Source organism: Rhinatrema bivittatum, chromosome 12 (genome assembly GCF_901001135.1).
Source record: "Rhinatrema bivittatum chromosome 12, aRhiBiv1.1, whole genome shotgun sequence".
NCBI lineage: Eukaryota > Metazoa > Chordata > Amphibia > Gymnophiona > Rhinatrematidae > Rhinatrema > Rhinatrema bivittatum.
In genome coordinates this window covers 8,480,843-8,507,495 of record NC_042626.1, presented here as the reverse complement: position 1 = coordinate 8,507,495, position 26,653 = coordinate 8,480,843, and the positions used below count along the sequence as shown (strand labels likewise).

Sequence of the window (26,653 nt, the reverse complement as noted above, 5' to 3'; positions counted from 1 at the left end):
TCAAAGCTATCTGCAGTGCAGCATTTACAAGCATTTTATAAAGCTGCAACACTGTCATACCACCAAATAAAGTGTGATTTTTTGTGTTTGGAGAAGGCGGCTTGGGGAGTGGAGTACCACTTGTGAGGGAGCTTTTGGCTGCAGGTTTACACTGATGCATCCCAAAATATGCAGCTCAAAAGTAGGAGGAAGAGGGCAATACAGTGGCGAAATACAGTAAAATAATATTCACATGCTAACTTGTGGAAACAGCGCTGTGAAACTTTTATCCATGTTTTACACTTTAATTTCGGGCAGATGCCCCGCAGTGCTCCTTGCAGAAGATCTTCCTTGTATGAAGTTTTCTGTGGAATTTCTTCCCTTCTAGAAGGAAGAGAAAACTAAATCCTCAGGTAGAAAGATGTAAAAGATACCAATTTGCACACACTTTGCTTTTTTATGCCTTACTTTTGTCTGAGGAAGTAAACAAACGCCAGGATGTCAATATTTAAAGTTTAAATCGATAATCTAGTCCACAGATAAAAGCAAATAAATTGGCAGCACTGCACCTTTGTTAGTTGTATTTTGCTCCTTTTTGCTGCGGCTTTGCATGCTCACAGGATATTTTATTAAATATAAACTGTAAAGGCAGTTCACATTTTTCTCCGACAACAGTGGCTTTCCTGTAATTTTTTTCTGGTAGTGTGGTTTAGTTAAATTGCAAGATAACTACCTGCTGAAAGGCTGTCGGCAGAATGTGGCATAGAACACCACTACTTTACTGTCTGTGGAACAAGCTGGCCTTGTAATAAGCAGTTAGGAATAAACCCTTTAAATGTTGAGCTCTTACTATTTTAAATGAGTTTGACAGTCTAAGGGAGTCATTTACAAGACTGAGACTAAAACAAACCCAAAAACTCAATGAAAGAGCATTAACAAAAGGAAGGCTCACTCATAGGGCCAAAATACTAAATGCCTTGCACCTGCCCACAATGGGACCGATGCAATACAGTGCGCGCTCAGCCTATTTAACCCGCGTCGGACGCAGAATGAATGTAATAGCGCTCGTGAATGAGCCTATTACTCATTCACTCCGCATGCAAAAAAAGAAAAAAAAATGTGCATCTCAGACGCACATTTATCACTCAGCTATTAACGCCTGCCTGGAGCAAGCGGTAATAGCTGAGCGCAGGTAAAAACTGCTTTTCTGTACTTCCTTTTTTTAAGTAAAAAACAAAACAAAAACTCGGCAGACCGCAGAGTTATGAAGACAGACGCCGGTAAACTCGGCATAGGTTTTCATAACCGGCCGTCTGCCAGTAATGAAAACGGACACAGAGTTTGAGTATTGCATGGCGCCCCCCTTGCGGGCGCCATGCGTACAATAGGAAAGCGGGTACTGACTTTTCAGCGTCCGCTTTCTGTGCTTTATATTGCATCGGCCCCAATGCTTGTACCAGTTACATTGGCTATAGAAAGTCTACACCCCTTTTGTTGCTTTATAGCCTAGAAATAAAATGCAGGGTTTGTTCCATGTCTCCACACATCCTACCCTACAACCACGAACTGAAAAAAATATATCGGGGTCCATATTCAGCTGCTGTGCAACTCTGCAAGGTAGCTGGATACACTTATCCAGCTAACTTAGCCAGGATATTCAGTGGCTAACTTTAGGATAGCCCTGTGGCCCAACCAGAGTTCAGCTAATTCTGAAGATCAGAGTTAACTGGTTAACTTATCTGGCTAAGTCAACGCCTTCCCAATCCGCCCATTCCCGAGTTATCTGGCTAAAAACTTAGCTGGAAGAGTCACTTATCCAACTAAGTGGCACTCGCTGACTATAGTGGATATTCAGCAGCATATCTGGCTACATTTTATTTTTCTTAAATATTGGGCTCATCCAGAATTCCTTAGAAAATGATGTAGAAATAAAAACATGGAATAGCTTGGTTGGATATGTGTTCATCCCTTTGTACTTCCGTAGCAATCCTAAATACTTAAAGCTCTGGTGAAACCAATCGCCTTCAAATGCACACACAGAGTGAACTGCCTCTACCTGTGTTAAATTGTACAGATTAACATGACAACAGGATAAATTCAGCAATTTCTGTTGATCTCTCTGTGGAGTAGCACATTACAAAGCAAAGACCCAACCATAAGCACCAAGGAGATGTCAAAAGGACTCAGGACAAATTAGTAGAAAAGCACAGAATTCCAAAGTCCCTGAATATCCCTCAGAGCATGGTCCAGATGATTAAGAAGTAGAAGGTGTATAGCACCACCAAAATCCTGCCTAAATCAGGCTGTCCCTCCAGACTGGATGACCAAACAAGGAGGAGACAGATCAGGGAGGCAACCAAGAGACCAGTGGCAACTTTGAAAGAGCTGCAGGCTTCCATGGACAATGCTAGTCAAAGTGTACATGTGACAATATCCCAAGCACTTTATAGATCTTGCCTGTATGGAAGGGTGGCAAAAAGGAAACCGTTACTCAAGAAGGCCCACCTTGAATCTCATATTAAGCATGAAAAGGGACACATCACAAGGCAAAAAACCTTGTGATGTGACAAAACTAAATAGAAATTTTACATTACATTTGGCGCAAACTTGCTGGAGTACATTACCCAGAGAATGCAATCCCTACTGTGAAGCATGGTGGCAGCAGTATCACATTAAGAGGCTGCTTCTCATTGGCAGGATATAAGGGACAATGAATAAAGAAGAGGTACAGTGGAATCCTCAAGGAAAGCTGTAGCCGAGATGGAAGTTCACCTTTCAGCATGAAAACTACACAGGAGCGGCTAAGGAACAAAAAGGTAACTGCCCTGGAGTGGGCCAGCCAGAGCCACGACTACAATACAATCAAAAATCCACGGCATGACTTGAAGATTGCCATCCCAAGGAATCTTACAGAGCCTGAACAGTTTTGTAAAGACAAATTTAGGTGTGCAAAGTTGGTAGAGATGAATCCCAGCAGCCTCCCAGCTGTAATTGCTGCCAAAGATGCATCCACCAAATATTGATTCGGTGCTGCAGGCTTATCTAATTGTTGAATTTCAGTTTTGTTTTATGGAATTTTTTATGCTATGTCCCTCAATAAAACATCTTTGACTCTGAAAAGTGTGGAATATGGTGTGTTGATGAGTGGAACATTTTTTTTAATTTAAATGCATGCAAATGTGATACAGTAACACAGCAAAATGTGAAAAATGTTCAAGGGGGTTTAGACTTTAGGTAGTCACTGAATATAGGAAAGTGACAATGGTGGAATTGGAGGATAGGTTTATATTTGATCAAAAGAAGCCAGTGTGGCATTTTTAAAAAGTGGTTTCTGAGGAGGAAAAGGACAATCTATCAATAGTATGACTCAATATCCCCTGCCCATTTCCTCTCAAAAAAATAAATAAGAAAAAGAAAATCATAGACCACATTTGGTATGGAAATCTGGAAAACAGGGTTGGAACCTATATATGGCCAGACTTTTAAAATGTGTGTTACTAACCAAGAACCTGTGTGTTTTGAGTCCCAGTTACAGCTCCTGCTCTTTGGGTTGGAAGAGTATACCTAACCAATGAAAAAGACTGTAAACGAGGCTCTCCATAGATAGCAGGATGAACTAGCCATGAGAAAGTGGGTGACATCATTCGACAGCACTGATCAGACACTTTTCTCCTAGCTCCATGCGCGGTCACAAACGTGCGCTGCCTTGTGAGCACCTCGGCTGATTGCAGAGTTTAGCTTTGCCTAGGTAGTCAACGCTCCGGGAGTCAGGCAGATATTAAGCATAGCTAATACATCCTGCTGTGTACGGTGAACCCCAATGATAGTAAGTAAACTTGCTTTTTCTGTTGGCAAGGACACGTGGAGAGTCCCATGCTGAAGAATGCAGCGGAGCACTTACTGAAAATCAACACAGAACCCTCTCTGGAGCATGGAGGGGAACAGGCTGCACAAATCTGCTTGCCACTTCTTGATAGTTTGTCCAGTCAGTAATGGGATGTGAAGGTGCAAACGAATGACCAAGTTGCAGTTTTGCAAATGTCTTCGACAGGCACGGCTTGCAGATGAGCGACTGAGGTAGCCATGGCTTTTACTTGATGAACCTTGAAAGTCTTTGCTCTGGAGGCCAGCCACATCATAACAATATGTGATACAGTCTGCCAGCCAGTTGGATAATCTGTGCTTGGCAACTGCTATTCCCAGCAGGACCGGCGCCATCGGATGTGCAAACCGTGCAACTCCACAAGGCAGCACACCCGGAGGAGTGGTGTTGGGAGCAGGGAGAGGCCCGTGCTACTGCTGGTGGACCCAATCCCATCGGCTGTGGAAGAAGCAGGAGGCCCGTGCGGCTGCTAATGGACTCCCAGTCTACCAGCGGCGGAAGAAGCAGAAGACAAACCTGTCCTTCAGCTCCTCTTCAAGTGCTGGCCCTGCGGTATTCAACACTCACAATGCTAGCACTTCCCGTGTTCTCATCTCGCAATGCATGAGATGAGAATACAGGAAATGCTAGCTAGCACTGCACGTGTTGAATTACCAAGGTGCCAGCAGGAGGAGCTGCAAAATTGCAGCTTGCCCCGAAGTACAGGCTGGCAGCAGCAGTAGTGGAGGAGGAATGACCCATGGACCCTGACTGACTGGGTTGCATGTGTGTGGGTGTGAGTGAAAGGCTTGTGGCATACAGGAATCTCCAGCCACCTGTATTATGGGATCTCAATGTTGCATTAGCACAACTAATGAAACTGCCTTAACGAACCGTTAGTTGTCTTCCTTAATGTTCCTCATCTGGAAAGTAACGTTCCTAGTTGCTATTACATCTGCTAGAAGAGTCAGTGAGCTTCAGGCATTAGTGCACTATTTACTGAACATATAGTCTTTCCACAACAGAACAAAAGAATGTGTATTCCCCCAAGTTTCTGCCAAAAGTAGTTTCAACTTTTCATCTGAATCAAGCCATTGTTTTGCTTAGGTTCTTTCCAAGACCTCATACATTGAAACGGAAAAGGCCCTCAATTCACTGGACTGCAAGAGAGTCCTGGCATATTATTTGAAGAGAATTGAACTAGCTCATCAAACTTCTCAACTTTTCATCTCACGCTCCTAATAGACTGGGAATCAAGGCCGGTGCTAGCTTTCTTGCTGCCCTGTACGAACAATTATTGTGCTTATAGCCCCCCACCCCCTGTTGCTCATTCTTTGCCTGTCCCGGGCCCACCAAATCCTGTGCTCCACTGAGAATTATGTTTCACTTACCCAGTCAATATTGGGGTAATTGAAATCTCCCATTATTACTGCATTACCAATTTGGTTAGCTTCCCTAATTTCTCTTAGCATTTCACTGTCCCTCTCACCATCTTGACCAGGTGGACAGTAGTATACCCCTATCACTATACTCTTCCCGACACACAAGCGATTTCTACCTATAAAGATTTAATTGTGCATTTAGTCTCATGCAGGATCTTTATCCTGTTGGACTCTATGCCTTACCAGACAAAGTGCCACCCCGTCACCAAGATGTTCCTCTCTGTCATTGCGAAATAATTTGTTCCGCGGTATAGCACTGTCCCATTGGTTAACCTCTGAGATGCCAATTAAATCTATGTCGTCATTCACTGCTATACACTCTAATTCTCCCATCTTACTTCTTAGACTTCTGGCATTAGCATACAAACATTTCAAAGTGTGTTTTTTGTTTATATTTACATTCTGCTTTTCAGTTGACAGGGATAAATTGGAATCTCTTAGCTCAGGTGAGTTTTTAATCATAGGCACTTGGACTGCTTTTCTTATTATTGGAACCTCTCTGTTGGGATGCCCTAACTCTAATGGATCATTAGTATCCTTTGAAGATACCTCCCTCCAAACCATGCATACATACACACACATCACAGGCAGCCTCTCATTCACTAGGGGTAGATTTTCAAAGGGATATGCGTGTACCCCCCGAAAACCTACCCCAAACCCCCCTCCTGCGTGCACCGAGCCTATTTTGCATAGGCTCGGCGGCGCGTGTAAGTCCCGGGGCTTGCATGGAGGGGCGTGGTGGGGGCATGGCGGTCGTGACACGGCGTTTCGGGGGCGTGGCGCGGGTGACGTGACGTTTCGGGGGCGGCGCTGCGGGCTGGTTTCAGCCCGGGGCGTTCTGAGAGCGTGGCCGTGCCCTCCGGAACAGCCCCCGGGTCGGGTGATGGCACGCCAGCAGCCCACTGGCGCGCACAGATTTATGTCTGCCTCCGGCAGGCATAAATCCGGCAATAAAGATAGGGGGGGGGGGGGGGGTTAGGTAGGGGAAGGGAGGGGAAGGTGAGGGGAAGGCGAAAGAAAGTTCCCTCCGAGGAGGGAATGGAGGCAGCCTTGTGCTCGCCGATCCCGGATTTTAATGGATACGCGCGGCTACATGCGTATCTATTGAAATCGCGCGAACAAACGTACGCGCTCGCACAAAATTATAAAATCTACCCCACTGGGTTTAAAAAAAGGTTTGGACAAGTTTGTGGAAGAGAAGTCACTAAACTTATTAACCAAGTAGATTTAAGAAATAGCCACTACTTATCACTGCACAATAACAGCATGGAATCTATACAATACTAGGAGATTTACTGCAGTGCCCACAAAACCTGCTTCCTTGAAGATGGGCAGTTGGCTTTCTTTTCCTGTGGGACAAATTATTTGTTAAATAAAGTGCATTTCTCTACACAAAATTAGTTATATACTGTGTTCTCTGTCTGCAATAGAGAAACTAGGCACAAGCTACTGGTGGTATTTTGAAATGTTATTTCTTAATCTTTATTAAACAAACAAACAAACAACGTTATGACCAAAGTACATCTAATCTAAGTTATTTTCTCTTAATGTTAAGATATCCAATTGATAGACCTTAACAGTTACATTAACAGTTCACATTGTCTCTTGCTTCAGCTTACATACATCTGTTTTGCTGTCTATATAGGCTCATTCTGCATTGGTAGTTTGGATTTTGTCTGGGTGATTTAGATTTAGCAATTCAAACTTTAATTCTGGGATAATACAATTGGAATTTTTTTTTTAAATCATTTTGTATGGGGCTAATTTCTGATATATTGTGTTTTTGTGCTTTTGATATTGTATATTTTTATATTTTTTTGTGTGTGTTTTTCAGTTTGCACGCTCAAAACAAAGTAGTGTAGAAATATGAATATTTGCAAGCCACTGTACTTACATCTCCATTCACCTGTCCTAGACAGAAAAATTCAGCCTGAGAAGATGCTTGTTTAAGTGGGATTGAATGGTACATGCACGTTGTTTTTATAATCCCCCCACTTAGGTTAAACTAGTAATAACTCAACCAGAAATTGGTCACTGCTGTTACTGCAAAAGTGCAAGAGACATAGGCTGTCATGTGCTGCCCAACTCGGATCATTAACTTTTAAAGCCCTCTAATTTCTTGGGACTTGCAAATTGCCTTGTTTCAAGAGTGAGAGAGACATTAATTGAAAAAGCAACATCACATCAGCTTTCCATCAGCACACTGGCACTAACAAGTGTGTCCAAGGTTCATTTCAGAGAGTCCACCCAAACGGCGAGACTGCAGACTGGGATTTAACCTGATGGAAATCTAACATAAACAGCGTGTTGGACCTCTGGCCCTGCCCAGATTGGATACTATGGGTCTGAAGAGTAATTAATAATACCCAAAATTCTATCACACAATCAAAGAGAGAAACAGTTTAAACACAACCTAAGATGAAGGGATTTTGGGCGTGCGAGGACCCGGACTGATATGAATAGGCTAGATTCACAACTGACAGTGAGCATCACTGATGACGGTGCCTTAATCCTAATATTATTCTTGTAGGAAGTCATCAGTCCTTGAAAATGGAGACCCTGGATTCAAAATGTTCCTTTCCTAAGATACTGTAATAGTCTATATATTACGGAGACTTCAATTAGTGCAGAATGTGGCTGCAAGAGTTCTTGTTGCCCTTAAATTTAGAGCAGGGGTCCCCAAACCTTTTGAAAGAAGGGCCACACAGGACATTTCAAATCGCCAAGAGGGCTGGAAGAGGGGGACTCTTTGGAAGGGGCAGACATGTTGGGATGATTTCTGATGCTGGGTTCCCAGGGATGGAACAATTGTGTGTCAATAATACTTTTACATTTCTTGGAGGTTGGCAGCTCTGCCTCACCCCCAGAAACACTGTTCTCCTCCTTTATCTGCCCCGCAGTGCATGTGTTGGGCATCCCCTCCTCTCACCTCTTCCTCTACCACCCTCTCACTCACTCCCCTCATTCCCTACCCTCACACTCCCTCTGTTCACTCATGCCTCCCTCCCCTCTCATTTCATCTTCTCCCCCCCCCCCCTTCCCTTCAACCCTCACTAACTCCCCTTTGCCTTCTCTCATATTCCCTTCCACTCCTTTCCCATCTCTCTTCTCCACCCTCATCTCTCTCATTTGCCCCCTTCCTTTCCCTCCCCCCAGTAGTGTCCTTCAGTGGCAGGGCTCACCTCTTCTTCTCCTGCCAGCAGCTTTCTTCAGCATGAGCTGGCCTCCCACTGGAGGGGCCTTACCTACCACCAGCAGCTTTCTTCAGTACAACCTTAGGCCTGCCTCTTCTCCCGCAGGCGGGGCCTGGCCCATTAGTGGTCATTAAGCCTGAATTAGCTAACAGTCCTGAGTTTACAGGACTATGGACTTACTCAAAGGCATTATTATATATAGGTCCAGTTTTGTGGCACGCTATGACAGCAGAACTGAGAATAAAAAGGATGTTTTCAGGAAAAAGCTCAAGGCACTTTACTTTATCTAGGCATACCAGTAGTGACAGAACGTGGTACTGTAGATGTCATTTTATTATGTTTTATTAATATTTATACTGGCTCAATGCTTATGCTTGTCCATGTTTTTAATGTGTAGCTAGTATGTTTTATGTATGTGATTACTGTAATCTGTGCTGAACAACATAATGAAAGTAGCGGAATATAAAACATTTAAAATAAATATTAAGAGAGAGAAATGGGGCCTGCAAAGGGCTGAAGGAAAGCTCAGCGACTAACAGCAGTTAAGCATTTTCTAATCACACATATAATGTTAACAGGATGTATATTTACTTAGTTGAGCCTTTTTTGTGATGGAGATCTAGGGAGTATGGTTTGATTGTATCGGTCTTAGGACAAACAACATTTGCATACCCAGCTAAGAGATCTTAACCCACATATAGATTGCCAGGTTTCAAATTAAGCTGGCACGCCCGCTGATAGCCCTGCAGAAATGCTGCTGTTCTGTAGGTTCAATCCTAAAGCCAGAGTCATGCTTCTGTGGGAATCCCATACCATTGGCATGAAGAGGGCTGCTGCAAATCCCATACCAGTGGCATGAAGAGGGCTGCTGCAAATGTGGGAACTATTAGGGATGATATGCGGTAGGGAGAGAGAGAGAGAGAGAGAGAGACCTTGCCTGCGGAGCTTCCAGCTTTGAACCCAACTATGGCTTGCCATACATGGGACAGGTCAGGGGATGAAAGTGGGTTGCTAGTGAGCCAGTCCCAAAAAGAATGGTCTGGCATGTTGAATTACTTTCCCAAAGGTACATTGGTGATTTGCAGCAGAAACTATGGAATATTTCCCTTTTGGCACATTCTTCAGACCATTAGTGTTCCTGTAACAAATGAATTGATATTTGGGGAACAGACTTACAATCCTAGCTGTAAGACCTTTTCTCTCTCACCTTTCTCCAACCTTAACATTAAATGTCATAAAGCAAAACAAGGCAAGTGCAATAAAACTGGATGCAGTAATTCTGACAAGAGATTAAATAAATAAGGCTATCTTTGGAAACTAGTACAGCACCAGTTAATTCTCCCTTATAAATACCAAGGATTCTTTTGAAAGAACAGGATGGTCATTAGCAACTTTTAATAACCAAAGACAGCGTCCTATTGCACTGGCATGTCAATACTTCAAACGTTTTAATAATAATATTTACTCATGCCCCAAATGAGAAAAAGAGGTGGTGGTTTGCTATTCTGCTACTTCAAAAAAGAGCATGGAACAGATTAAACTAATATTCAGTAGTATAAGATTTAAGCAAAAGAAGAAAATAATAGGGTATACAGAGTACTGTAGTAGTAATGTACACCTAGATGAGGCAGGATGCCAAAGGTTGAGTAATATGAACACACCTTGTTATGCCTAATGCAAGCAATGACTCAGGGGGTGTGTGCGCACACAAGGTGTGAAATTGCAGCCTGACCCCTCCCACTAGGAGTCTGCACTTTGTTCAAAATAAACTCAATGGCTGTTTATGGCAGGTCAAATCCTGGACTTGCTTTCATGACCCTTTCAAGTCTAACCTCAAATGCACAGTTTCACAACCATGCAGCTCCATGGGATGCTACCATAAATCATGCATTTAGTCATCTGGGCATTTGTCTAGTGCCCCAAACCAAGTGCACTGCATGACGAGACCCTGTACTGAAGATCTTACTGCCGAAGTAGATACGTGAGGCAACAGGAGACAAAGCGACTTACACAAAGCCACTAGCACTGGGATTAGCAGGATTCAAATGCTGGTCTCCTTGTTTCCAACCTATTATTCTAAACACCCTTTTTCTCTCTTCATTTTATAAATCCTTTTAAACTTGCATCATGTAAATATATGTTCTCTCCCCCCGCATATCTTAGTATAAACCATTATGCAAACTACATTTTTCCCTATAAACTGTAAAGTCTGCTTATTTATCATTTTACAGCTTTAATGTGTAAATATTAAACCTATAAAAGGTTAATTCATAATCAGGGCTGTTTACTATGGGCAAAGCATAAATCAGGACACGGTGAATGTCTACTAAGAAATGTTACACCTCACGTCAACAGTAGGTACGTTTATTGTCCACGTGCTTTTTCTGGCAACATTTCAGATTTCTTTTTTCATTTATCATCTACTTGTTTTTGCTTTCTCCCTTTTGCTTTGTTATTTTGGCTTTGGTTTTCTCTCTTTTTTGGCTGTATTTTGTTTTTTTTGTCATTTATTAATATTTTTTCCTCTACATTCTGGCCTATGCAGGCAGAGAGCAGTCCCAGGTCCAGATCCAGCAGCTCGTCTCTTCCAGCCTGGGCCCACCTCTGTGGCTCCTCCTGGGTCAGCAGTGCTCACGGGACATCAATTTTAGACATCTGGCAATTTTCCACCACTGCTGTAGTATATTTGTGCTAATTAGAAGTTCTAGTCCTTTAGGATAAGGGATAAGGAAAACAAGGTTTTATTTGTTTTTAACTTTTTTGGAGGTCTTGCTGCTTTAACTGTAGTTTAATCTGACTTATTTTCTTGTTCTGATTTCCTTTCACTCAAGAAATCTAGTTTGGCTTTTCTTACTGGCTACCAGAACCAAACAAGCGTCCCCTACTGACTCTGTAGCTGAAGAAGCCAAAAGAACCTGCCTATTTGTTGGGGAGACTCCTCAAATACTTGTAAAAGCTTGTACAGCTCTGCAGGAGAATGGAAAAACAAACCAACACTACCACCCCATATGCATTCCCTTGGGAACCTGCTACATGAGGGAGGAGGGCACAGTATTTAGGAGAACCACCCAAAGCGAAGGTGCCATGAACTAGAGGAGTTTTACTAATCAGCAAAATGAAAAAAAAGAAAAGAAAAACACTGCACGGTCACCCATTAGGCACAGTTAGCCCTGCCCTGCAATTCAAAAATAAAAGATGATGCAACAGTTTTTACTATGGCCATTTCCCCAGAGAAACAGGGGAATAACCAAGAAGCACCAAGGTAGCAAAAGACCCTTAGCAGAGTGTGCAAAAACATCTAGCAATCTGCCTACTCTTTAGTCAAGTAATTAGGGACAGTTTGCTTCTCATCCATCCACCAACTACACAGTATCAGTGTGGTTTTTAAATAGCAGACCTGTCCAATAACTAGTCAGTCTGTGTTAAACCCACATAGTCAAACACACATATCCCTGGACTTTTCCCTCTGCCTTCACCTAGATCGCACACTGAATATCCAAGCATGCACATTTCCTGATCATTAGAAGAAACGTAAAAAATGCCACAGCGGGTCAGAGCAAAGACCTATCAAGTCCAGCAGCCCATCTCCAACAATGGCCAATCTAGGTCACAAATAGCCGGCAGGATCCCAAAGAATACATCCAATCCTTCTCATGCATAACCAGGAAGAAACCGTGGCTTTCCCAAGTCTACATGGCTAAAATAGTTTATAGATTATTCTGCATGACTGAAAAAATAAATACAAATGCTCTATATTGTCAACTAGAACCAATACTTTTTTCTTGAATATTGTTCAGACCTCATATCACAGATGACAATTGCACATTATGCAAGCATGACATATCTATCTTATGCATCACTGCTATAATCATGGATCAAATGTCCTTTTTTTTTTTGTTGAATGCAATCAAGAAAATAGTTTTATTTTCATTCATAAAAAGGATACAATGTCCACATATCTCACAAATCACCTTCTGTGCTTTTTAATTTAGTCCCAAGCTGACACTGACCAGTGTTTCAAAAGCAGCATTGAGTGATAGCAGCTTAAATTTCAATTGTGGTCTGCTTCTGCTGGTTATTTTGCACCAGCTGCTTTGCTTAGAAAGGGACCAGCGATCTTGTTTGCAGTTTGGACGTATCTTTCTGTGAGGACTCCCAAAAGGACACCGAATCCATCCTCAGCTCCTTCCCAGTTCCCCCAAAGTGGTCATTTTCAGCGCAAGACAAAAAACATGTAAATACTAGGCAATTATGTAGTAAGGATAATTTCTACCGGTTCACAAATTTACATATAGGACCTACTGACCAATGAAAACTGACTGAGCTTATCAGAGGAACAGAATGACTTAACCTTTTCAGTGCTGGCTATGATTAAACAGGAAGCCCAAACGAGCAGGACAACACTGTTGGGCTAAAAATAAAATTCAGTTCCATAAATATTTTCAAACTCCACTGCTTCAGACAATTTAATGATCTTGCAGCTAAGGCTGGAGACTTAAAACCAACAGTCACCTACCTGGCTGGTTTTTTTTCCCACACGTGACTTCTCTGGTTGGAGACCTGTTAAACCCAGGCCTCACACACATCTATATCTACCTGTTACTACCACTTTGATCTAAACATTACTTTTCTTTGAAATTAGTTAAGGAAACTGCCTCCCTAGAACTGTATACAGAGTAGGCCATCTGCTGATCTCATATAGTACAGACAAAACAGAAAATTCTGTAACATATGAACCCTGGGCAACCGAAACTGCCCGACTACTGAAAGGTTTGCACTTGTAGTCCCAGCAGAGGTGGTAGTAACCAAACAGGAATGAGCAGGCCGCACTAGGGTTTCAAGAGAGGAATTTTCTATAGTAAAGGACACTCCTTGTAGTTGGGAGGATGGTAAGTGACAGGGTGGGGCAACAGAGTTAAACGTTATATAAGAGGGCTGTGCTCTGCTTGTTGGAGAGAGGAGTCCTTGGGGGCTCGACTTAGGGAGATGCAACACTTAGACAACAGGGAGAGGCTTTCTTCCCGTCAAGCCAGTCATCTGGGAGTAATTGTGGGAGCAGGAAGAGGATTCTCTAAAAATTCTTTTGGAGCTCTGAAGACTCAGAAGCCTTTTGAGAAGGAGCCCAGGTTTGCTTGTTTTTTTGAAAATGACATAAGTTACTTGGAGTTTTGGAAACTTTTGCTTTCTTTTTGTATTCTGCATTGGGTCTATTTTTGTACCTGTGGAACAGTTGATTTTCTTCACTAAAAGCTGTTTTCTGTTTGAAACACAATGTTTGGCACATGCACTGCTTATTTTTGAGTGATCCTTTTTAGTAATCAACATGTTAAATCTGCCCCATCATGCAACCTGTGTCCCCAACCCTGCAGTAAGTAGATCAGGATGCTACACAAACCTAAATTCCTGCATGCTTAGGCCAGATACAGAGGGTAGGGGAGGGAGATGAACATAAGTAGAGTCTGCAGTGACCCAGTAGGCAGGAGGCAACTGGGTAGATGGACTGGGATGGCCAACTCATTCTTTAATCCTGACAACCATGTTAATTTTGTTATGATATGTCACCTCACGTTATACAAAACCATGGTGATGAGTCAGACCATATCACAGATCTGACTGACGTATGCTGCACCTGATTCCAGAAGCGCAATAAAACTGTGAGGAGGAAAATGGCATTCAGAATCTTTCACGCCATGCAAGGAGGAGAATTTGTCTCCTTTTTAAAACACTGCAAACACAAAGTACAGAAAAGCTGATATCCATACATGGTTTATACTAAGATCGTGGCTTGTGGAAATTAAGAAGGAATTTAAAGAAATGAACAAAGAACTGGAAAACAAAAGAAATGTTCTTTTTAAAGACAAGACTATATTGGCTTACTCTGTCATATTTGGTAAACTATTCCACCTAATATACATGCAGAGGTCAATAAGCATGCAGCCTAGACTGTTTGCCATGGTGGAAAGAATGCTCCTGTGTGGCTTTGGAGGTCTGTAACATATTTAGTACAGTGAGCAACAGCTCCAACCTTAAAAGGGAAGCAAGGAACTGAACATTTTGTGAATGGAATGTTTTTTGATTTAGCTCAGATCGTATAGCATCAGTGAAAGATATGCATTATAAAAATATCTTACTAAAACTAGATAGTTAAAAACACATTCAGTTTTAAATTTCATCGTTCTTTGGGCAAGCTTACGAATGAGCCTTACGAATGTCGGCAAAGAAAAGCCTATAAATAAATAAAAATAAATAAATGTCTAACTATCCTTGGAAATATTTTTCTTGTACCAATGGTATTTGCTATTAAAACAAACCTTTTGACCAAGGGGCATTAAAATCTAAAACTGACACATTTTGTGTTTTTTTGTTCTTGGTGTTAAAGGATTCGGAAAAAAAACTTTTAGTAACATATTTAGATGATGGCAAGTAAAGAACAACCAGATCTGTTATTCTGGTCCACCCTGCCAAGGATATATCCCAGCTGTCAGCTCCCTCGGTGGCCTGCATGGGGAAAGGGTTTTGTCAGAGACTGCGTGTCCCTTCCTGACGCTGCCAGCTCGGTCTGTGCCGATGACATCTGAGGCTCCCTCTCAGTATTCGGTGACAGTTGCAGCTCCTTCCACCTCCTTTGTCCCCAACTACCCATTCCTGTCCCCCTCAGGGGGGGGCTTCGAGCCATGGGATTGACATGGGAACTGCTGGGCTGGGTTATTGGGGGCGGGGCACTCAATGGGTTTTCCTGGTGCAGCCTTTCCTGCTGAGTGGGGAATGGGAGCTAGGGAACAGGAGGTTTGTTTACGAGCTAGTTTTAGGAGGTTTCATGCAAGGGTTCAAGCCATTAATTTACTCTTATGGGAGAGAGTCCCACAGCACAGCGTTTGAGCCCGAGCTTCCAGGGAAGGTTTTCTACGCAGGGTGGTAGCAGCTAGGGCAACCCTCCTTACTACTGGCCATATGGGCCAGATTTTGGGGGTCCCTTGTTTAGTAATTACGGCCAGAGTGGGTGGCATTCTGTTCTATGTTTTATTTAGGATGGGGTTTTCCCCATGTATGGTGGGATTTCTTGGGCCTGTTGCTTTAGCTCCTTGTGTTTCTTCACAGGGTCATATGTTATGTGGATCGATGGATGGTCCAGGTCCTTCTTGCCAGGAAGGGTGGCGCAACGATCCGGTGTCTGCGGCAGCGCATGCACCTGCTCCTCTGTCCCAGGATCCGGGAATGATGGAGTCAGGGTTGGCACAGAAAGGTGAGTTGACCATTGTGGGGTGGAGGATGTGGCAGCTCCGTCGGCTACTGCTTCTTCAGCAGTGAGTCAGTTGGTGGGTGTGTTGAGTGTGGGGGGAGTCTCTTGCTACCGTGGACAAATCTGGGGAGCCTGCTAAGAAATGGGTGAAGTCTAAACATAAGAGGAAGTGGGATAGGTCCAGTTCATCTCTTTGTCATCGACCTCTTCGTAGTCTTCTGGTTCTTTGCATCTTTCGTCTTCGATCGATGCCACAGCAAAGGATAAGGGTGGTGACAGGGGAACTCTTGCATTAGTGACTTTTTCAGAATTGTGGGAGGATGTGCCCAGGTCTCTTAGGAGGAAGATTAGACATCGTAAGTATATCTTCCAACTGTTAGAGGGTTGCAGAGGGGAAAAAGAAGAAAGGGAGGGCTGAGCGTTTCCTGGGGACACAAAAAAAAAAAGGTTTCTCACAATATTCTGAATTGGATATGGTCTTTCCTTCGGTTAGCGAGCATTGTGGGTCATTAGGACTCCTCGCAGTATGGGCCTTTATTGGCCTATGCTGACGCAATTTTAGCCACCAGTAAAGAATATAAGGGACCGTATGGAGGAGAATAAGTTTATTTATTTATTTATTTATTTAATATCTTTTATATACCGACGAACGTTGGGAACATCTCATCGGTTTACAGAGAACAGAACTTAGCAACAGGCTTTACATTTGTCACATGATTATAATAGGAATAGTAGAAATAACAATAATAACAAAAACAATAACATACGAATAATATGGAAGTTATACAAGTAATAATTAACTAAGTGGGATACATGATAGTGGTTAGTCAGAAGAGGGGCAGGTAGATTCTGCTAGATATGATTGATATCAACATTTGTAGGAGGAATAAATTTGTATATACAATGGGTATATAAATAAATAAATAAATAATGTCCTGGGTACCCCAGAACATAAACCCCAGTTTATGTTCTGGGGTACCCAGGATGTGAGTTTGTGGCTGACGCAGATGAATAGTAAGATCCCTTCGTCTGCAGCGAGTACTGGTGGTTCGGTTAATATGGGTGGTTGGCCCTTTCGGGCTGGGCCTGGAATTCTTGATGCCTGTTGGCGGTTCAGTTGTTCGGTGTGCAATGTCCCAGACTGCAAATTCAGACACGTCTGTTCTAGCTGCGGAGCAAATCATCCAGCCTCCAAATGCCTTAAACGGGCGGGAGCTGGAGCCTCAAGTGGGCCCTTCAAAAAGGGACCTGTGTAATGAGACTTTGGAGCGGGGGCCCACCTCGGTTCACATCGACGCATTGTTGCCATGGCTCAAGGTTTACCCCAGAGCTGAGGTTGAGTTTGGTTTTCACATTCCCTTTGTAGGTTTGAGTTTGGTTTTCACATTCCTTTTGTGGGTCCAGTTTCAGTTGGGGGGTGGAAGGATGGTTAAGGTGGTCCAGGATAAATTACAAGGCGAGACTGAGCTCAGTAGAACTGCTGGTCCTTTTGAGGGTACTCAGTTCTGTCACCATTGGCGGTGATCACTAAGAAAGAACCTGATAAGTTTAGATTGATACATAATTTGTCTTTCCCCGAAGGGAATTTGGTGAATGATTTTATTCCAGAGGATCTTTGTGTGGTGCGGTATGCTTTGTTTGATTCGGCGATTTGAATGGTATGGCGCAACGGTTGTTGGGCTTTGATGGCCAAGGTGGATATTAAGACTGCTTTTCAGCTTCTGCCGGTTCACCCGGATAGTTTTTATTTGATGGGTTTTCGTTTCAATGAGTCCTTTTATTTTGACAAATGTATGCCCATGGGCTGTTGAACTGCTCATGCGTATTTTGAGGCTTTTAGCACTTTTGTGCACTGAGTAGTAGAGCAGCAGTTGGGGTCGGCTAATGTCGTACATTATTTAGATGATTTCTTATTTATTGGAAAGGTTGCTTCGGACGAGCATGCAAATCTGTTGCGATGCTTTCATGAAGTTTCCGTCAATTTCGGTATCCCCATTACGGAGGAGAAAACGAAGGGTCCTTGTACATGGTTGGTTTTTCTTGGGATTGAGTTAGATTCAGTGGGCATGATTTCCCAGTTGCCTTCTGACAAGGTGGTAGGAATGAGGGGGTTGGGTGAGAGGGCGCTGTTTCGGACAAAGTTAACCTTGCAGGAGCTGCAGTTGCTGGTGGGCAGTTTAAATTTTGCCTGTCGGGTTATTTCCATGGGGAGGGTATTCCTTTGGAGATTGTCGTTTGTGATGGCTGGTGTCACTAAGAGCAGCCACATATTTGCATTACATGGGGGATGTGTGAGGATTTACGTATCTGGGATAGGTTTTTGTCTGATTTTAATGGGTCTTCGCTTTGGCAGTCGGACTCTTTATCAAGCCATGATTTAGAACTGTATACTGATGCAGCGGCCTCCCTAGGTTTTGAAGTTTATTGTCAGGCTTCATGGCCGGATGATTGGAAGTCAGCTGGTACTACTAGGAACATTACCTTTTTGGATTTGTTTCTGATAGTGGTTGCGGTCTGTTTATAAGATTCACGATCCTGGGAAAAGAAGGTCATTTTCTGGTGTGATAACCTGGGTGTAGTTGAAGTCATTAATAAGAGATTGGCTAAATGCCTGATGATTTCTGACTTGTTGCGGGAGCTGATGCTCTGTTGCATGACTTTAAACTTGACAGTTTGGGCTCGTCGTGTCCCGGTGTGGTTAACAGTGTGGCTGATTCTCTCTCTCATTCCAAAGGGCACTGTTTTGCAGGCTTGCTCCAGAGGCAGACCCGTGCGGAGCTTCTGTACCACCTTTCCTATGGAAATTTGGTTCCCGGAGGCGTGGAGACTGCTACGATCATCACTAGCCCCTTCTACTTGAACGGTTATGTACAGGGTGCTAATAAGGTGGTGTCTTTTCTCGCATCCTTGGGCTCTGGATGTTTTCTTGATAAAGTTTATTGAGAAGGAAAGAACAGAAGGGGTTTCTAAGGCAGCTGATTCTAGATAATTATCGGGGTTCTCAGGCTTGTTCAGGCTAATCAGGTGGGATAATTCAGGGGATCAGTAGGTGGAGGTCTGATGCATTTGAGAGGGCCGTTATGATGTGTGTTCATTTTACTAATTGTTTTTTCTTTTCAGGTACTGCATGTTCGGATCGTGGGGCATGGATTATTGGACATTCTTTTGTCGTGTGGGCCTATAGGCATGCATGCAGACGCTCATATGGGTCTCAGTTGGACTTAACTCAACATGGTGTGATTGTTCACTGGTTGGGGCGTAGGGGGATGCTGTGGGATGAACTCATCCCATGTTTGTGATGGGTTTTGGAAGGTTTGTACAGCCACATGTGCTGATTATTCATTTAGGGGGGAATGATTGGGGTAAAGTGGGACACAAATTCATCAGCATGGTCAAGAAAGATTTAATGTTGATTTCTATATTGTTACCGGATGCTGTAATTTGCTGGTTCGATATAATTGCAAGGCCTTCTGAGATGAGTAAGGGAATTTGGTGCAGAGTCAGGCGAAAGCCAATCAGCAGATTGGTTGTTGGTTAAGCTTGCTGGAGGGGTCAGCATATCTTCATGAGTAGTCATGGGATTTGGATTCGTGGCTGTTCTAGATGACAGGTTCCATTTGTCTTTTATTGATTTGGATTTGTTCTTGAACTCATTTCAGGAGGCCTTGGATTATTTGTTCTGTTAGGAATCAGGAGCCGCATCTTTGGGGGGGGGGGTGGTGGGATTTCCCAGGTTATTTTTATACCTGTGCCTGTAGCAGGTTGCCTGAGCCGGTTTGGGGGTTTTAGTGTTATGCTAAATTGTCTGACTTGATAGTGCTCAGGTCTGAACTCTTTGGGGAACAACTGGGTGCAGTTGTCCCCATACGGCTCCTTCCTGGGCAGTGGTCTACAGACTCTGCTCCTTGCTGGGTGGTGGCAGGGGTTGTGGGAGTGATGCTATGCAGGAATCTGCAGGCCGGGTGGCCTGGGGGTGATCAACTTGCTGGCTGGTGGCGGATGCTCACTGGGAGTTCCTTAAGTTTGGTTCTGGTGGGCTCAGGCACCTGGTTGTTTATGTAATAAAGCTGGGGCCTATTGATTCCACTTGTCTGTGTGTTTATTGCTTGGTTCTTTGTAAAAGGGCGAATGGAAGTGTATGTCCTGGCTACCCATATTATGTTGGTAGGTTTAGTTTTCAGAATTATGAGGAAATAACCCTAGATAACCTGAACCCGTGTGCTAAAACTTTTCTGTTGGCCCATACACACCTTGCAAGCTGTGTTAAGACAAAAGTTCTTGTTCTGATTGCTTAGATTTGGAGCTCTAGTTTGTCATGGGTGTAGTATGATTTGCGTTAAACATTGTTGGTGCAGCTTTGAGGCCTTTATTTGCAAAAGTGGGGTGGTGATTTTTGATACAAGATAAACTATCTGTATTGCTAATTTCATTCATTGCACTACCACAATCTGGATTTTGATACAAGGTAAACTATCTGTATTGCTAACTTTATTCATTGCACTACCAAACAAACATTTTTTATCTGTTTCAATATAACACTGTTTTAAACTATGTGTGCTCAATTATTCTGCAAAATAAAACTGACATTTTTTTCAATTAATTCAGTGAGTCAAACAGGATATTATATTTGAGAGCATATTTCCGTCAGGGATGGTAAAATGGGTAGGGATGTGCATTCGTTACATCTGTTTTGGCGGATACACACGTAACTTGCTGACTTTATAGTACACGTGGGAAAACAGATAGTATGCATATATCTCATCATTAAAAATACACGCGTACTCTGTTTCCTGTGTGTACTAGAAAGTCAAGAGGTACATGCATACCCACCAAAACAGATACAGCAAATGCACATACCTAAAAATGGGACAGATGGACACGTGTATACAATCATGCTGTAGTGAACCAAAGAGAAAAACTCAGCAGCAGCTCCACAAGAACTGGTTTAGAAGCATCTGCCAATCTGCTTCTTCAGTTTGCATGTCTCTGCAGCTGCAACATGGAGGAAAGTGAAAGTAAAATAAATCTTTACTTCATTTTCTTCTCATGACATGCACAGAAAATTTTTATTTGCACAAATTTTATTTCAGTTTAATTTGTATGTTCATGCCTTAGAAGCCACTTATTTCTTTTGTTTTAATCTTTCTTGGTGGTACAGCAGCAAATACAGGAAAACTGAAGCAATATGATTAAGCAGTGATCCTGAGCTCCCCTCTGGAACAGTGAATATACATCAGTTGTTGCTTTGTGACACACCAAAGCTGTATTACCGTATTTTGATATGTGCATACTTTTAGAAGAGTTGAAAATATCCCTCTGAAAAATTGTTTTCCCTTATACCAACCTTGCTTGTGTCCCTTTAAGTGCAAAGCATAAATATTTACCAATATAAAGATCAGTAGAAACACTGAACATCTCTCCTACCAGATCCTTCCCCCTGCGCCCCCAAACACACACACACACACACACACACACACACACTTTTTATTCAAAATGGACAGCACATAGTCTGATGGTGGTAGATTTCTTCCTATGCAATTTCAGTACTCAATCCATTCCTTTTTAACTTATTGTCCATAATACATAAGGACCGCCCACCTGACAAAGACATTAGGAGGTAATTAATACTTTGTTTTAACAGGCCAACTGTCTGGCTAGCTGATGTTATCTCCTCATAGCAAGCTTTTACTCATTTCTTTTAAAGATCTGAATTGGTGTTAGATTGGCTAGAAAAACAGCTTGTTGCTAGAGAATGCCCATTTATGTCAATCAGGCAGGCAAGATGAAGGATTCTATCTTGACTGACGGGGCTAGAAATTTCAATAAAGTGACACTCCTTAGGGAGTAAAAATGGATGAGGAGAAAAAATAAGTGCTCCGAGGATTTTCAACTGTTCAACCAAGGTCTGGTGCTTTCTCAGTTCCTTGATCAGCCATGTCTCCAGGCGACAATGAGCTTTACTCGTCTCTCAGTCCTGGTGGACCCAAGCAGTAGCTTACTAAAGGACAGAAAAGCACTGCAGCCCGGACACACTGACCGCTGGTTTTCTTTCCTTTAAAATGAGTGTGGAAGCTTTGCACCATTATCCTATTGGGGGGGGGGGGGGGGGGGGGGGGCAATCCTTCATATCTCATACATGTCATGATAGTTCCATGAGTTAGCAGTCACGGCTAAACATTACTGAACACAACTAATCCTAGAAATGCAGCAGAACCCTCTCATAGTAAAGAGATTTTGCAATTAAAGGGAGATTTTCCATTAAAAGACCTCTGCTGCCCAGTAGGATTTCAATGTTTCATTTACTATAAACAAAAACATTTCATACATTATCCCTGGAGTTTATTGAAGCACACCAGAAACGTAAATATGATTAAAAGGAGAGCATGTATGGTATTCAGATATACACTGGAACAGTTTCATCCTTAGAATTCTGCAGTATTGAGAGTCACAAATAATGCATGTATAATGGTAGCAAGTTTGTGTTTCTCAAAGAAGTTATACAGTTGGCAAATCTGGCACAGGTACATGAAGGCGGTTTCATATCAAATGGGACAGGTTAAGCCAGTCTGGGTTTACTCCCACTGCATGCATGCACTTGTACTTCCAGTTTCTTGCCCTAGACAGAGACCCTTCACTAGTAGTCTGCAGTCATTAACCAAGTAGGCAGTTGCTAATTACTTTCACTTGTCATTAACTTTTTTTTTTACCCTGCAGTTACCACAGTGCCAAACATAATGCAGCATCACACTGGTGCCCATTGCGTTACAATACAGACAAATATTCCCATCTGGTCTTCTGAAATCAGATACTTGCAAAAAGCCAATTAATCACCAGTCGCGTGGACTACTACTCTCTTTTCATCAGTCTTTCGCAACACAACCATGCCTTAACTTGTTTCAAGGTGAAGGGGTAGTGGTAATTTATTCCATAATTTTGGGGCATGGCAGCTGAATGGCTGCAGTCTTGTACAAATGGGTTTAGCAGCTGTGAAAGGACGGGAAGAGAGGTGGGCAATTTGGTAGTAACAAAGGCCCCTTGTGGGCATGTAGGGGAATAGCAGCTGAGAGAGATACTCAGGGACCAGTTTGTTCACACATTTGAAGACTAGGCAGAGAGTTTAGAATTCAACCAGAAGCCAATGCAGCTTCTTCAGGACTGGCCTGATGGGGGTCTCTTGCTTTGGCCCTGACCAAGATTCTGGCAGCCATGCTCTGTAGGAGTTGGAAGTGTTTGAGGTTATTTACCCAGGCCTTCACTCAATTCCCATCTAGAGGCACCCATCAACCACCAAGGAATTTTATATTCTCTTATCCTTAACCTACTGATGCTGCATTGGTCTCTCTATACCCATTCCTGTACCACCCTTACCATTCATCACTTCTAGCAAACAAATCCATCACAAAAACTCTACCTCTTTCAACTCCTTCTGACTCTGCCCTTAAAATTATGAATTCTTTGATTATTGTAAACTAAAATCCAAAAGCAATCAACTTTGTAATTTGCTTTGTGACCATTTTTTGGTAAAAAACGGAATATCAAATGTCAATAAATACAGTAAATATATGGTCACTCTATATTACAGCTCCTGTTCTGTATTAGTAGACTAACACTGCTGTAAAATATATTCAAACATCACTCTGGTTAGCTACCCTGAAGAAAATGATGGATGAAGAATTGGATAAATAACAAGGGACAGGCAGAACTAATGGAGATTCCTTTCCAGGACATGTCCACACATACATGTCCCCCCCGTTTAAAAAAAAAAACAAAAAATAATAGCACCTGCCGTATCTCTCTGACTCCAAGCCCCCCACCCCGGTCACGTACTGAAAATTTGGTCTGGATAGGATACTAAACAAAATTATTGGGGAGGTGAGGAGAATCCACATTTCTGGCTCCTCTTGGCCAATCACTTTGAAAGATTTTTAAATCCTTTTTTTGCTCACTTTATCATTATTTATATATCACTTCCCACCATGACCCGGAGCAATTTATATAACAAACATATACAATCTATTTTTGTGTAGCAATAGAAACAAAGAGAATCGGTAGTTGAAAATGCCCTTTATTAGATGATGCCCGACTCTGGCCGAGTTTCGCTCTCTCTCACAGAGCTGCCTCAGGGGCAATCAATTGAATCAGGGCTATTATCTGTAATGTTAACGCCTCAAAAGTATATGTGAGCTCATCAAACATCTGTAAGACCACAAGTGAATTTCACTCTGCAGCCTTCTGCAACGATCAGATCGGGGTCTGCAAAAAGTGCTGTCAAACAGCACCATTCACTCATTTTTTTTAATGCCTTAGTGCAGGTGGCGAGAGGTGGTAGTTGTGGAAGAGAGTTCCACAACTCTGGGGCCGATATAGAAAAAGCACGTTCCCGGCCTTCCAACCAATTGGGCTTGCTGCTCTATTTTCTACTAATGCCTGTTACCTCTTCATTCTGTCATGAATCAAGTCTTCCAAAAAATGAGTTTCCTGTCTTACTTTCACAATAGGAGGAAGCTGCAGGACAGTACTAGTAGAAAAAACCAGTGTAATTGAGATTAGGGAAGGCAACTAATGCAAAAAAAAAAAAAAAAAAAAATGATTCAGACATCTCATGATCACTTCTCAGGCTTTTGGCTAAATTTGACTAAAGGATCTTAGCTACAAGCAGAGAATGGTCACTTCTTGACCAGACTGAGAACCTGTCCAATTATGGAGAGAAGGGGTGGAGGAAGAGCTTTATGTTCTGTCACCCAAGCCTATGGAGGACACAAAACTATTATGAGCACATCCAAAACAACAGGCTTAAGCGTGTTAATCTGAATTATACTTTTTTTTTTTTTTTAAAGAGCAATGTAGCTTTGACTGCAAGTCCCCATCTGTGCCTACTTCTTGTTGCTTTGGTTCTGGATGTTCAATGGCCCACTGTTAAAATTCACAATGTGCCCTGTGATCCATAGTTAATGCTACCACTCAGTGAATCCGCTTTTAAGAGGTGCCAACTAGATATACTGCCCCTATTCAGCCTTACATAGAGAAAATGTGGCCCACTGTGCACTCTCCACCAGCTCAAGAACTGGGGAACCCCAAGTTGCTCTGCAGTTATGATTAGGCAAACACAGCAGACAGGTTGTCCATCTTATGACCATCTTAGTGACTCCTGCATTCTTACTGTATGCGCAACTGCAGATGATTATTTTCTTAATGAATGTGGCAACAAAACAGAAGATAAGAATTCAGCTGAAGCGTTTTAAGTATACCACTAGTTTAGTTTTCTGCACATTGCCCAAGGAGACTGAAAAGCAGTTACATACATTTTCTAACAAATAACAATATAGTAGTGCGCCAAATATTACCATTTAATTACTTAAAAGGAATCTTTTGTAGCATTTCATATACAAGATTTAAAAATAGTAAATCAGTTAAACACTGCATAATCTCTTCTTGCACAAATACTCAACCTTTCCCCCTTCCTCCTGTACCCTCTCATACTCCCCGTCCCCATGGAGATCTTTCTTCCTGCCTCTTCTCCCCTTGCTCATTCATGCTGAGCTCTGCCTTTCACCCCTTCTCTCACACACTGAGCCCTGCTCCTATCCCCCTCTTACACTGAGCCCTCATCCTTCTCTCCCCTCTCTCATACTCACTGAGCCCTCATCTTCTCTCATACTCACTGAGCCCTTCCTCCTCACATGAATCCTTCTTCCTTGCTTCTTACATTGTATCCTTCCTGCCTCCTTTCCCCCTCTGAGCCCTTCTGTCCCCCTCCCCATCCCTTCCACTGAGCCCTTGTCCCCCTCCACTGAGCCCTTCTGTCCCCCCTCCCCATCTCTTCCACTGAGCCCTTCTGTCCCCCCCTCCCCATCTCTTCCACTGAGCCCTTCTGTCCCCCCCTCCCTTCCACTGAGCCCTTCCTCCCTGCCCCTTCCCCCATCTTGCACTGAGCCCTTCCTCCTCCCTCACACTAAGTCCTGCCTGCTTGCCCCCACGGAGCCTTCACTCTTCCCTGCCTCCTCTCGCCTTTTGAGTCCACCTGTCCCTACCCCCCTCACAAGTCCTCCTCTCCTCCTCCGTCTCTCTCACGCACTGAGCCCTTTCTCATTTAATGCTCCCAAACCCCTCTCTTCACATACTGAGTTCTCCCTATTTTCACCGCCCCCTTCCCACTTACACTACGCCCTCCTTCCTCTCCACACACTGAGCCCTTTCTCCCCATCAAGTCTTCCACCCCCCTCCCTATTGAATCCCTCCACCCCCACACACTAAGTCCTCCCCTCCCCCTCTTACTGTGCGCGCTCTCTCTCCCCTTTCCACTCTCGCGCACTGTCTTCCCCCTCCCCGGCCGCCCTCCTGCTGTTTAAAGTTTGACGGTTGGGAGCTTTGTTATTTTGTTACCTTTTTCCCTGCGGCTCAGCCAAACGCTGCTCGCGTCCCTCTCACACACACTCAGAGTCTCCTCATCCCATCGCTCCTCTCGTTCGCTCTCCTCCCTGCCAGCCAATCCCGGCGGGAAGCCGGGGCGGCCCGCAGACGGACGCCGCCAGGAGACCAATCGGCGCCCGGCATCCCGCCTGGGCTCACCAATGGCTGGCAGGGACGGGGGCGGGACTTGGGAGGCGGGGAATGTCAGCATCCTCCGGGCTGTAAGAGACTGCCTTTTGTTTGGAGCAAGCGAGGGAGAGAGCGGGTGGCTTCGGCCTGTGAGAAAGAAGCAACTCGAAAAGCAAAATGTGTATTAACCAGCCCCAAAAGGGAGGGAGGTGGCAGTGTAGGGCGAGCGGCAGAGGTTCGTCCCTGCTGGCATGGCAGAGAGCTGGTCCTGTGGCAGGCGCCCACCATGACACCTGATCCTCTCAGCACCCAGAACTGAGCCAAAGGCCAGTGAGGCGGGCCACTTGAAGACCTGGGAGACGTCCCAGAGCAACTACTTCATGGCTCCCATCCAGGA

The 26,653-nt window shown here is 43.5% G+C and overlaps 1 protein-coding gene across 1 annotated transcript in view; it reads right to left on the bottom strand.

The window, feature by feature from the left end:
• CTTNBP2NL (CTTNBP2 N-terminal like) overlaps positions 1-26,230 on the bottom strand; it is a 50,199-nt gene extending 23,969 nt beyond the window's left edge. Inside the window, exon 1 of the mRNA XM_029572963.1 lies at positions 26,101-26,230. The gene's annotated coding sequence lies outside the window, so the exon portion shown is untranslated. The remainder of the gene's footprint in view (positions 1-26,100) is intronic.
• Positions 26,231-26,653: the final 423 nt, after the last annotated feature.